Source organism: Hemicordylus capensis, chromosome 6 (assembly GCF_027244095.1).
Source record: "Hemicordylus capensis ecotype Gifberg chromosome 6, rHemCap1.1.pri, whole genome shotgun sequence".
NCBI classification, from domain to species: domain Eukaryota; kingdom Metazoa; phylum Chordata; class Lepidosauria; order Squamata; family Cordylidae; genus Hemicordylus; species Hemicordylus capensis.
In genome coordinates, this window is record NC_069662.1 from 122,729,149 (window position 1) to 122,742,502 (window position 13,354).

The window sequence follows — 13,354 nt, forward strand, 5'->3', positions numbered from 1 at the left end:
TGTTGTCTGTGCTGCAGGGTTCAGGGACCAGACTAGTGCTGAAAGGCTTGAATGTTAATTTGAGACAGAACTTCAATTATGAAAGATTTTAAGGGAGATGAAGACAAATGTGAGTAAGTTGAGGAGATCTGAAACGTTTGGAGACAGGAAAAAGAGGAGAATTTAGCTAGTACTGGGAGACAGAGAAAATGAGCTGAGTGGGAATAAATGGAACAGTTATCTTGCTTTTGGACTTCATAATTTTAATTGTATATGTTCAGTATTTCTATTTTATCTGTTCCAGGTGTGAGGCACAAGTCTTCCTACAGCAAAAACATTAACAACATGTCCAGGTGGCTGTTACTTCCACTCCCTTTCTTCCCCATACAGCTCGTTAGCCTTCTCCAGTGATGATAATAGAGGGAGACAGATGGAGAGGTTGGCCTTTTTTAGAGCAACCACTCGTCTACAATGTGCCATCTTGAAGGTGATGATTTCTTCATCATCATCCAATGCTCTCAAAGGAATCGAGTTGGGTAAGGTGTAGACATCACAGATTAGCATAACTGGGCTGCTGTTGAGGGCACAGGACCCTCACAAGTGCCCTTTCCTGCTCCCTGATAACCTTCAGAGTGTTGCTCCCACCAGGGATGTAGCAAGGTTGGTTTGGGTTCTGGAACATAAAGCAGAGATGGGTCCTCAGGTGCCTTCTCAAAGCTACAACTCCCCCCCCCCCGCCACCAATATATTTTTGTTGCATGTAAGGACATGGTGAGCCACCTAATGGCGCAGCAGGGAAATGACTTGCCTAGCAAGCCAGAGGTTGCCAGTTCGAATCCTTGCTGGCATGTTTCCCAGACTATGGGAAACACCTATATCAGGCAGCAGTGATATAGAAAGATGCTGAAAGGCATCATCTCATACTGCATGGGAGAGGGCAATGGTAAGCCCCTTCTGTATTCTACCAAAGAAAACCACATGGCTTTGTGGTCGCCAGGACACCGACTCAATGGCACACTTTACCTTTAAGGGCATGATGAAAAACAAAACAAGTTCAGAACACCCTTTCGCTCCTGTGGAAATTATATCACACACTCCCAACATACGCAGATACCTTCATACACAAACACACTTGCACATATGCATTTCCCTGGCTTAGAAACATTTTTAAACACATATACAGTACTTCAGCCTGACACCAAGACAAGTCCGCCAATAAAAACCCAGCAGTAGGCCAGTGAGTAGGAAAGCAAAGAATGAGTTGCTCTCCAGCCAGCAGTCTGAACTGAACTGAACTGAACTGAACTGAATTAGAAAGCAGAGTGGATGGACCACTCTGCTTTCTCAATGGTAGAGCACCTGCTTTGCATCCAGAAAGTCCCAGATTCAATCCCTGGCATTTCCAAGAGCTTTCCCAGACAGCAGGCCTTACCATGACACTACGATGCTTTACTGAAAGTTTGAAGTGGCCAGAAGAAACCGACGCAAAAAGTGGATTTTTTTTTAACCTCAGATATAAATCAGGCTGTACTCTAATGCACAATGGAAGACCCACATCGTGTGTGAAGTGCTCCACAATAACTCACAGGGACTTCAGGGTAAATCTGGCCGATATGTGAATGCACTGCACACCCTCCATTCTGGAGGAGATATCAACTAAAAGCCCTGTGTGAAGAAGTTCCAGGTAGGGCTGGGGAAGACTTCTACCTGTAACCTTGGAGAGCTGATGCCCGTCAGTGTAGTGAGATGCGATCTGACCGGGGAGGGGCCAAAGGCCTTATAAGGAGTGGGACTGTTAAGTAAGCAGTGTACATTTTTTGCTTTTTTCTCTCTCGTGCTGGAGTCCTTCTGAAGCTCAAGCAGAGCTAAGACAATAAAGAACCGAGTCCTCACATCACTACCTTTATGACTCCCAACAAGAAGAGACAGAGCAGGGGCGTAACTATAATAGGGCAAGGGGAGACAGTTGTCTCCCCCCCCCCGAGGCAAGTCACATGACTGACTCCCCCAGCCACGCACCTGCCCAGGCGTCCTTCAGTTGTATTCATCCTTCGAAACTGATGTGAGTGTTGAGACCTGGAGCTACCAGAACAGCATGTCTTTCTTTAGTATCATTAAATAGCAATAGCAACAGCAATAGCACTTACATTTATATACCGCTCTATAGCCGAAGCTCTCTAAGTGGTTTACAATGATTTAGCATATTGCCCCCAACGTTCTGGGTACTCATTTTACCGACCTCGGAAGGATGGAAGGCTGAGTCAACCTTGACTTGCATTGTCCACAATTTACAAAATCTATCTATTTATCTATAATTTTTAATATACTTTTTGTTACCACTATTCAGCCTTTACTTCATGAGCTGAGCTTCGGGGGGGGGGGCATTTTAAAATCTTGTCTTTGGGCCCACTCCAACCTTGCTACGCCCCTGAGACAGAATAGACAATACTGAGCTTGATGGACAATAGGTCTGACTCAGCATAAGGCTGTTTGCTATGTTCATATGGATTCAGTATTTTAACTCACTGAAACGACAAGTGTTTTCTTGTCCTCTAAAATCTAGACCAAATCACCAACTCTTTTCTCCCATGGTGGTATGGGCCTTGGTCTAGATAGTATCCCAATACACTTATAAAAGATGAGTTCCCCTTGTCTTTTGGAGAACTTTACAATTTATTTATTACATCTGTCATATGTTGCATTGTTCCCCGCTTTTTAGGATTTGAGAGCACACATGGAGCATCCAGCTTTACACTGCAAAGCAGGACTGTATCTTTGAATTTAGGAGCCTTTGGGAAAGCTGCCAACTAATTAACACAGGGAAGCAGCCTGGTATTTCTGTTGAGTTATGACACTACTGGGAATATTCAAAGTTGGCTCTCAAAACAGTAGTGTCCTGTGTCTTTCACCATGTCTGAGATGCATGAAATGACCTACCAAAAGCACATTCAAATAAATACTCTGAAGCCATTTGAAGCCATTTTAAGAGCATCTGGTCTCAGAAATATGCATTTAAAAAGAAAGTCTAGCCTTAAAATGTGAAGAACAATGTATTGTGGGCACAAAACTTGTTGTTTAATGGGCAGATGTGATTTATTTAAATGTCTCAGTGGGAGGTTGTTTTAGAGCTGCTTTTAGAAACACATAAGAGGATAGCTGCCCAAACTGGTCTATGGGCCCTGTATTGGATCAATGTGGACAACAGCTGAATAACAAATAACGAATCATAGTTCATAGAAGATGAATTCATGAATTCCTTTACCCAAAGGATTTCACCACTTATCATGCAAGCAATCAATGCAACATTTGTGAAAAGGATTTCCCTGGGAAATGATTCATTAGTTTGTCACGGGAACCTCACTCCTTTATGCTTACACTTCTATACCCTTGCGTTTTTTTGGTTTTTTTTAATGATAGCTTTTAATATTGTTCTCTCCCTGCAACATAAATATTTTTTTCCTTTGTAAATCTTTAATATACATGATGTGTTTCTATTCTGGGAATTTTCCTAGTTCAATATGTTGGACTGTCTGTGAATAAATACAACTCTGTGTTCCACACTGTCTAAGATGATTTACATCCTACTGTTCTCTGTTATAGGGCTTGCATGATTTTTCTTTTCTTTTCTTTTCTTTTTTGGGAACAACATGTACTGCTAGAGCATGTTGAAAGTTATAGCATAATTGAATGTGCCTGGAAAACTCTCTTGTCAAAAACTGGAGAAATTTTTAATTATTATTGCTAACAGAACCAAACAATATATATTGCCAGATAACATTTTTAAAAGGTTCTAAAGTTTAAAACTGATCTTGATCATTTATACCAGGGTTTCTTAACTTTGGCCCCCAGATGTTGTTGGACTACAACTCCCAGAATCCCCAGACATGATTTTTGTGGCTGGGTATTCTGGGAGTTGTAGTCCAACAGCATCTGGAGGCCCAAGGTTAAGAAACCCTGATTTATACTGTAAATATATTTCATTTCATTTTATTCTATTCTATTCAGTTTCCAAAATGTCACCTCCCTGGGTGACTTACTGCAATCAGAATAACATAATCAGAGAAGAAAAAAATTCCACTAAAAGAAATCAACAGAAAACAGCATGACAGCATTAATCTAACCCCAAGTGCAGTGAAACCAAACTGTCTTTGTGTTCCACTGAAACACTAATCAAGGAACCAATAGGGCTTCCTGTGGTGAGGAGAAGGATCCATAGCTCAATGGTAGATCACATGCTTGGCATGTTTTCACTCCCTCTTATGTCCCCCTGAAACCCTGGATAATTGCGGCCAATCAGTGTAGACAATACTTAACTCAGTGGTCTGGGTCAGTGATCTGACTCAGTATAAAGTAGCTTGCTGTGCTTAAGGAGTTCCACAAGCTGGGTACTGCAACTGAAAAGGTCCTATCTTGCATTCCCACCTACCATACTGCTGATGGCAATGCAATGTGATGTGGAGTCTCTGTTGACTATGTCAGTGGGTGGATAGGATCATGGGGGCAAAAAGGTGGTACTTCAGATTTAATTGATATTAAAAATTGGTTGCCATTACTCCTGTTGCTGGGACACTGTTTACCCCATTCCCCATGGGCGTTGGTAGAATCTCTATAATGTCCCCAAAGAACTCTAAAGTTGTATCTTTGCCTGTCAGTGGGTGGGTTCACATGACTGCCAGCCATTCTGGAAGTGGGGAATATGTCATAACATGAGAGCAGGAGCTTCTGGCGGGCGTAACATCTGAACCTACCCAAGTCCAGTGTTTTAGATTCTCCACCCGACATTCTCCCAGTGTTGGTACACTAGAGCTGGAAGTCTGAGATCTTGTGGGTGGAGAATGTCAGGAGAACATTTGGTGAACAGTGTAGTAACTGGATTTGGGCAGGTTCAGTCATCACGCTCACTGGGAGTACATGCTCTTGTGTCCTGACAGATACGCATTTTCCACATTCTAGACTTGCCGGCAGTTGTGTGAACCTGCACAATGTGTACAGATAGAACATAATGCTAATGTTCTGCCTTACCTGTCTCCATTATTGCCTTTCCAGATTCTATATATTGCTGAATTTTCAGAGGTACAACCAGATCCATTCTATCAGTACTACGCACTATTACGAATATTTATATACCGTTTTTCAACCAAAGTTCCCAAGTGTGGTCAGTTTAACATATTGCAGGACAAGCATCAGATAGTGATTGTTGGTGTAAGACTAGGAATTATCAGTGTACAAGAATTCTCATTATCGGAATGTAAATTTTCATTTTAAAGATTTTGATCTGTGTGATAAACTGGAGGATATGCTATATAAACATACTTTGTTAAAACTGCATACGAATGCATGCAATTTTTTTCCTGATTGTACAGACAATTCTGGCATGATGCATCTCAGTCTACCCTCTAAGCAGAGGGCACAATCTGATGCTCACCTGGGTGACTGGCAATTCTCCCTGAGCAAGTAGATAAATGGCAAACTGTGGCTGCTCCCCTGACTGCCACCATTTGTGTGAATTGTGCAGAGCAGTGATGCTGGCAGGCAGCCAGCCATTTGCGATTTGAGCCATCTGCTAATCAGTAGTAATAGGGCTGTATTCTCTTCCAAGCTGAATTTTCTTCCTCCTTTTCTAATTAATAGATGGCGATGGAGGATCGGCAACATTTGGTGAGACAGGATTGCATTGGAGCTCTTTCAAATATCTTCAAGCAGCACAACTGCAGAATTGTTTTATATATCCAAGGAGACTTTTGTTAAATTACACTGCAAATCTCTCTGCCTTTAGGCTTATGCTGCCACCTAGTGAACACCAAACAAATTGGCCAATGGGTGACGGACTTTGAAAAAATTGCATGAGCACCTAAAAAGCAGTTCACATGATTCAGGTAAAGGTAAAGTGTGCCGTGGAATCGATGTCAACCACACAGAGCCCTGTGGCTGTCTTTGGTAGAATACAGGAGGGGTTTACTATTGCCATTTCCTGTGCAATATGAGATGATGCCTTTCAGCATCTTCCTATATCACTGCTGCCTGATACAGGTGTTTCCCATAGTCTGGGGAACATACCAGCAGGGATTCGAACCATCAACCTCTGGCTCTGTAATTTTCAGGAGCTTAATAATATTGTCTCTAGTCCACTTGCGCAGAGCAGTGTTTGCGAAGATATATAATCCTGTGTGGGCCACAAAGAAGATTGTGAGCGGTTGTCTTGGTTATTTGAATTATAACTAAAAATTACAACTCAGATTCCCTGCTAACTAAGCAAAGAGGCACCTTCTAAAGTGGCGATTCTCTTTATTGAGCAGGGGGAGACCAACTGGCCTTATCCTGTCCCAGCACAGCATCCCTCCCAATGGCTGTTTCTGGTGTCTACCTTATGCTTCTTTTTTTTTAGATTGTGAGCCTTTTGGGGACAGGGAACCATTTTATGTATTTTCTGATTTCTGTCTACAGGTGAAACTCGGAAAATTAGAATATCGTGCAAAAGTCCATTAATTTCAGTAATGCAAATTAAAAGGTGAAACTGATATATGAGACAGACGCATTACATGTGAAGCAAGATAAGGCAAGCCTTAATTTGTTATAATTGTGATGATCATGGCGTACAGCTCATGAAAACCCCAAATCCACAATCTCAGAAAATTAGAATATTACATGGGACCAAGAAGACAAGGATTGAAGAATAGAACAATATCGGACCTCTGAAAAGTATACAGTGTACTGTGCTTGATTGGCCAGCAAACTCGCCTGACCTGACCCCATAGAGAATCTATGAGAAGGATGAGAGACATGAGAAGGATGAGAGACATGAGACCAAACAATGCAGAATTGCTGAAGGCCGCTAATGAAGCATCCTGGTCTTCCATAACACCTCATCAGTGCCACAGGCTGATAGCATCCATGCCACGCCGCATTGAGGCAGTAATTGCTGCAAAAGGGGCCCAAACCAAGTACTGAATACATATGCATGCTTATACTTTTCAGAGGTCCGATATTGTTCTATTCTTCAATCCTTGTCTTCTTGGTTCCATGTAATATTCTAATTTTCTGAGATTGTGGATTTGGGGTTTTCATGAGCTGTACGCCATGATCATCACAATTATAACAAATTAAGGCTTGACTTATCTCACTTTGCATGTAATGCGTCTGTCTCATATATCAGTTTCACCTTTTAATTTGCATTACTGAAATTAATGGACTTTTGCACGATATTCTAATTTTCCGAGTTTCACCTGTATGTAAACTGCTTTGGGAATTTTTGTTGAAAAGCGGTATACAGCCATACCTTGCCGGCAGTTTTGAGTATATGTGAATGGGATTCTGTGACATGTCTTGCCAACAGTGACCTGAGTATCTGGGAGGGGCTTTTTGTGTGTGTTTTTTAGTGATTTTGAAAGGGTTTCAGTTATTTGGTGGGGTGGATTCAGAGGTTTGGTCTGCTCATTCTTCTTCATGACCCTTTCTAACCGTTGCCTTTGAGTAATTTGGCGGGGTTCAAATGTCCAGAGGTTCGATCTGCTCATTCTTCTTGGTGATTTTCAGCCTTGGGGGGGTATTTTCCCCCTTGATTTTTAGGTCTTCTTACAGACGTGGTTCCCCTAACCCCCTGTTTCCCATAGACTTTAATGCATCACCAACCACGAATTTGCCAACGGCGAGGTTTTGGCAGAACGGAACCCTAGCAGTTGGCAAGGGATGACTGTATAAATATCCATTATATTCATATTGGTAGAAAGAAATGCAAGGTCCATCTGTTTTACTTTATTTTCTAAACCATATCTAAATGGTTACTAAACAACCATTTAGGAAGTGGTAACTTATCACAGATCAGTCTGGAAGTAGCCACTCAGGAAGCTGTTGACATGTATTGTCTTCCTGAGTGGTGAGCAAAATCATTCCTGTGCCCTGATCTTCTGGATTTCTGATCACTGCTAAAGGATATAACGTTTTTTCACCATTTAGGTGCTTTCCAGATTAGACCCTGCAACGGGGTCACAGTGTATCTCTGAATTGTGCTTCCACACTTCCTGTGTTGTGACACCACAGTCCCTACACTGACAGCAGGGGGTTATTTACATTTCTGATGCCTTGTTTCAGATTTAACTGCTGTGATTTGTTGATAACATGTTGTATGTTCGGTGTAAAAAGGTTGCTGGTTTTTTTCGGGTTGTTAGTTTTCATGAGACTGCTCCCCCTGCTGGGCACTTTGCTATCCACGTTTTGAATGCGATTTGCCTGAACAGAAGCATTTTGCCGGTGTTGAGCAGCTAATCTGGAAAGTGCCTTGGTGGGACATTGCAGATGACTTACTGAGTATGCATACAATAGGGTACTACTACTCATTTGTCACTGTGTCCACCCTTGTTGGATATTAATTCCTGTGTCTCATGGACTCATCTACGTTTGCAGGAAACAGAGTACAAATTAACAAATCTGGTAACCCACTTGAGCTCTTTTTCATTCATAGGGTTTTTGGAGCATACTCACAAAAGTTTTTTTAACAACTTGTACTCGACCTTCAAGTATCAAATGCAGTTCATAACACTATAATAATATGATAGAAAGGACTGAAATTGTCTCTTGGCGATGGGGCAGCCAAGATTGCAGCTGGGGTGATATGTTCCTGCTGCTGCTACTTTGTGGGAGTTGTATCAAAGCCGAGAAAAAAGACTCCACTACCAAGAATGTTTGCTCCAGGCAGCAGTGGGTGTAACTGTCACTAGTAACTTTCACTAGTAGCTCACTCATGCAGGCCAGGTGGAATGCTGTGAAGCAAATGGCTGCCTTCTGGCAGTGGTGACACTTCAAATTGCTGCCTTTCCCTCTACTGTACTGCCCTAGCAGTACAAAAAGAACCAAAAAGATCCCCCCAAAACCTAGCCAATGTGGGGGGGGGGCAACCAAAAAATGATAGAAAATAACTATATTGGAAAGTGTATTCAGTATGGATCAATTGGATGTAAATAGAACAATGGTATATACAACAAGAAACACTAGAATCAACAGTGGAAATGACTATATAAATGATAGAGTCCACAGACTATCTATCAAAACAGAACAATGGAGTCCCTAAAATGAGATTATTGATGAAGATGTCCACACACTACGGTGACCTCCATTTCAAAACAGTTTTTTATCAAGTGCTGGTGGGCATGGATCTTGTGAGTTGACATTAATCAGTATACTCATATTTCTTGATCTTAATAGATTGGTTGTATTGCCAAATGTAGTAGAAACATTCTTGTCTCAAAGAGATTTGAGCTGAAGAAAGACTCAGTATCAGAGAGGAGAGCTGGTCTTGTGGTAGCAAGCATGACTTGTCCCCATAGCTAAGCAGGGTCTGCCCTGGTTGCATATGAATGGGAGACTTGATGTCTGAGCACTGTAAGATAGTCCACTCAGGGGATGAAGCCGCTCTGGGAAGAGCAGAAGGTTTCAAGTTCCCTCCCTGGCTTCTCCAAGATAGGGCTGAGAGAGATTCCTGCCTACAACTTTGGAGAAACCGCTGCCAGTTGTTAATGAAACTGCCTCAAGTGTGTTTGGTCAACAGCCCCAGTTCGGTTGAATGTGAGGAATTTAGCTCAAAAGGGGAGAGAGTTCCAATCAGTCTTAATTTGTGTGAGTGCATTAAGGGTAGCCACTTTGGGACCGCTTACTTCTTCTATTTGGTAGCTAGGTACTTCCTCCACTCCTGCTGGCAAGGCCGGATCTAGTGTCACCACAGGATGCAAAAGTATGTCCCCTGTTGCAGAGCCCCTATTGGTACAGCACCCTGTCACATGACCAATACAAGGGGAAGGGGGGCAAAGGTTGGACTGGGACATGTTGAAGGGAGCTTTTGCTAGGGGCCTCCTTCCCTGGGTTAATCCTGAGTGAAGGAGGAGAGTTTGGACTGGATGGGGGTGGAGGGAGAGCTGGAGGCTCGAATGCCAGGAGAGACCTACGTATGGCCTCTAGCTGGCTAGAGAGTGCTGCTATTTTACTTGCATGCTCACTGCTAGCAGAACTTTTAAATGCCTGTATCAAAGAAAGAGATGCCCTTAGCACTGATCTTAAGGAATCTGTTAATATTGGCAAGGAACTTACTGAAAAGATCATATATTCGAGCAATCGTGTTCAGGAACTGGAAACTGTTAGACACCTTTTAACGAATGAAAATAGTGCCTTTAAAGAAAAGTTTGCGGAGTCTAAAACTTACACCCAACTTTTAGAAACCCAGTGCAGTCAGATGCTTGGTTATGTAACTCAGTTAGAGAAAGGGATGCGAATAAGCATGCTGCTGCATGCCCTCTCGAGCAGACCCAGGTGGGCTAGAGAGGTACTTTAAGATAGAGGGGCAAGATTTCAGAAATAAGAGAAAGGGATAGCTTCAGCCCTGAAGGAGCCGGGCAAGAGGCTGTCCTAGAGAGGGGAACACCAAGGTGGTCTGCTGGGGTCTCTTGTTGCAGTCTGCTGGGGTCCAGAGTGAGAGGCACAAGGGAACACTGAGATGTTTCTCAGTGGGAGTCCCAGGTGTAATTACACAAGGAAGCACACTGGGTCATGGAGTTAGGAATATTTATATCCCAAACTGTGCCTTGAGGGCAAATGTGCCTTGAAGGCACATTTCTTTTGTCCTGTTCTGCTGAATAGGGGAGCCCAGACAACTTTTTTTTTTTTTTTTTGGAATGCACTGTGTTTTTGTCCTTCCTGGGTAGGGATGTGTGTGAATCGCTTATGGTATTCAAGGCTGATTGAGAGAACAATTGGAGTGTGCAGGTGCGTTTAAAGAATATCCTGTGCTGGGACTGACTCTCCCAATAATTCCATCAACAGTTTCAGTGGGCACACTTTCAAAGTTACATCACTTACTCATCCCTATTGTAATGGAGGCTGCAGATAAGAAACTTGTCTTATCTGTCTTTTCTCCCTGGCCTGATGGCTACATATTGTCTCTCTTTGTGAGAGGAAGAGGGGAGTTCAGATTTTATTCCAAGGCTGAAATGATCTTAGATGCCAGACACTTGCAGTAGCTAGTCCTGGGAGTCTGCTTAGCTGGGCACCCCTCATAGAGAGTGTGAAGCTAATCCCCTTTCCAATTTGTGGGGTGTGCAGCCAAATCTAGGGATGACCAGTCCACTGCCAACTAAGTGACTTATCCCCATGTATAACATAGACTGGGGACTCACATTGTGGTGCAACTTCTGAGCATAGCAAAAGTGCAATCTTCAAGCCTGAAGATGCACATGCAACCAGGGAGACTTCTGGGAGCTGGCAGAATCAGCTCAGCTGGTAACACAGTCTGTGAAGAATACTGAGCTAGATAGACCAACAGTCTCACTCAATATATGGCAGCTTCCTATGTTCCTATTGTGCTGCCTCTTCTATTGATTCTAGAAAATGTTCTTGTGAAAGAAGGTGCAAGGCTTGCTCATCACAGTTCACAGAAGAACTGGCTTCTGTGAAGCAAGTGGCTGCCTTCTGGCAGGGGTGGCACTTCAAATTGCTGCCTTTCTCTCCACTGTACTACCCTAGAGCACATCATTCTTGCATGCATGATGCTGGGTCTTTTCCTGGTATGTTACTGGGGGTGGGAAGGAATAGCTGCACTTCTAACTATTGATGCAGTTTTGTTAATATAACAGTTCCTCGTGGGAGACTGGGGGTCAGTTCATAGAAAGTTTCTTTCAAAGGAAAGCAATTTCTTTTGGTTCCAGTTTGGCACAGTCTAATTCAATCAGCCATGTAAATATGGACATCCTAGATGCAAGGTGCAGTGGGGAAATGGCTTGACTACCAAGCCAGAGGTTGCCAGTTCGAATCCCCGCTGGTATGTTTCCCAGACTATAGGAAACACCTATATTGGGCAGCAGCGATATAGGAAGATGCTGAAAGGTATCATCTCATATTGTGTGGGAAATGGGAATGATAAACCCCTCCTGTATTCTACCAAAGACAACCACAGGGCTCTGTGGTTGCCAGGAGTTGACACCGACTCAACGGCACACTTTACCTTTAGATCCAAGTATTAGAACACCTAATATATGCATGCACTCACGTGCATGCGCGCGCACACACACACACACACAATTTTTCCTCACTACTCCCAGGTGCTCTAGAGTCTGGATGTGCTGTGATTACAAATGCATTGACAAATGTAGTAAATTTGGACTGAAATGATCCAATGAACACATACAAACTGGCCCATACTATTACAACGATCATCTTTAATTCATTGCCTAAATCAAGAAGTGATTAACAGCAAGATTATCAGTTCTTCTCCCTATCACGCCAGATCACCACTTAAAATCACCTCAAACACCACCACAAATAGTGTATTGAAGTTTTCAGCCCAAGGTTGTATGCTGTTTTTCCTATGATGCAACAGAATTCTCAGAATACTTGGGTGTGGGAACCTGCTTCAAATGGTAAAAGGAAATTGTTTCGAAATGGAATCACAAAAGCTTTCATCATGTTGCTCTTATTTAGACTAGATGATGCTGTTATATAAAAATGCATGTGTTCACCAGCGACTTTTAGCTTTTAGCCCCTCTTCCAGAAGTAACCTTTTATACATAGAAGTTGGTAGCTTATTTTCTAGGTAATAGGCATAATCTTAGGACAGGGAATTCTGAAAATGTTCAAGCATCAGAAAATGGAAACTTTTTTTGTACAGTGGGATGCAGTTTAATACTAGGTATATAGCCACTTAATGGTGCAGTGGGAAATGGCTTGCCTATCAAGCCTGAGGTTGCTGGTTCAAATCCCCGCTGGTATGTTCCCCAGACTATGGGAAGCACCTATATCAGCATAAGCAGTATAGGAAGATGCTGAAAGGCATCATCTCAAACTGTGTGGGAGATGGCAATGGTAAACCTCCTCCTGTATTCTACCAAAGACAACCATAGGACTCTGTGGTCACCATGAGCTGACACTGACTCGAGGGCACACTCTACCTATATATAAAAATACAGATGGTTCTAAAAAGGAATCCAGATGGTACCTTTTAAAGTGTCTTAATTTGTATTCGGTGGAGAAAACAGCATAATAGAGCCAGCGTGGTGTAGTGGTTAGAGTGCTGGACTAGGACCGGGGAGACCTGAGTTCAAATCCCCATTCAGCCATAATACTAGCTGGGTGACTCTGGGCCAGTCACTTCTCTCTCAGCCTAGCCTACTTCACAGGGTTGTTGTGAAAGAGAAACTCAAGAATGTAGTACACCGCTCTGGGCTCCTTGGAGGAAGAGCGGGATATAAATGTAAAATAATAATAATAATAATAATAATAATAATAATCACCAACACAGTAGACTAAAGGAGTGATCTATATGTTGCTGAGTGATGCATGATCAGCTTCTTGCCCGACTGCAAAACGTATCTTATTGCATTGCCCTTGGGCAGGCAAC

At 42.7% G+C, this 13,354-nt stretch overlaps 1 long non-coding RNA gene across 1 annotated transcript in view; it reads right to left on the reverse strand.

The window, feature by feature from the left end:
- Positions 1–227: 227 nt before the first annotated feature.
- LOC128328912 (uncharacterized) overlaps positions 228–13,354 on the reverse strand; it is a 43,486-nt gene continuing 30,359 nt past the window's right edge. Inside the window, exon 3 of the long non-coding RNA XR_008309444.1 lies at positions 228–652. This is a non-coding gene — a long non-coding RNA (uncharacterized LOC128328912). The remainder of the gene's footprint in view (positions 653–13,354) is intronic.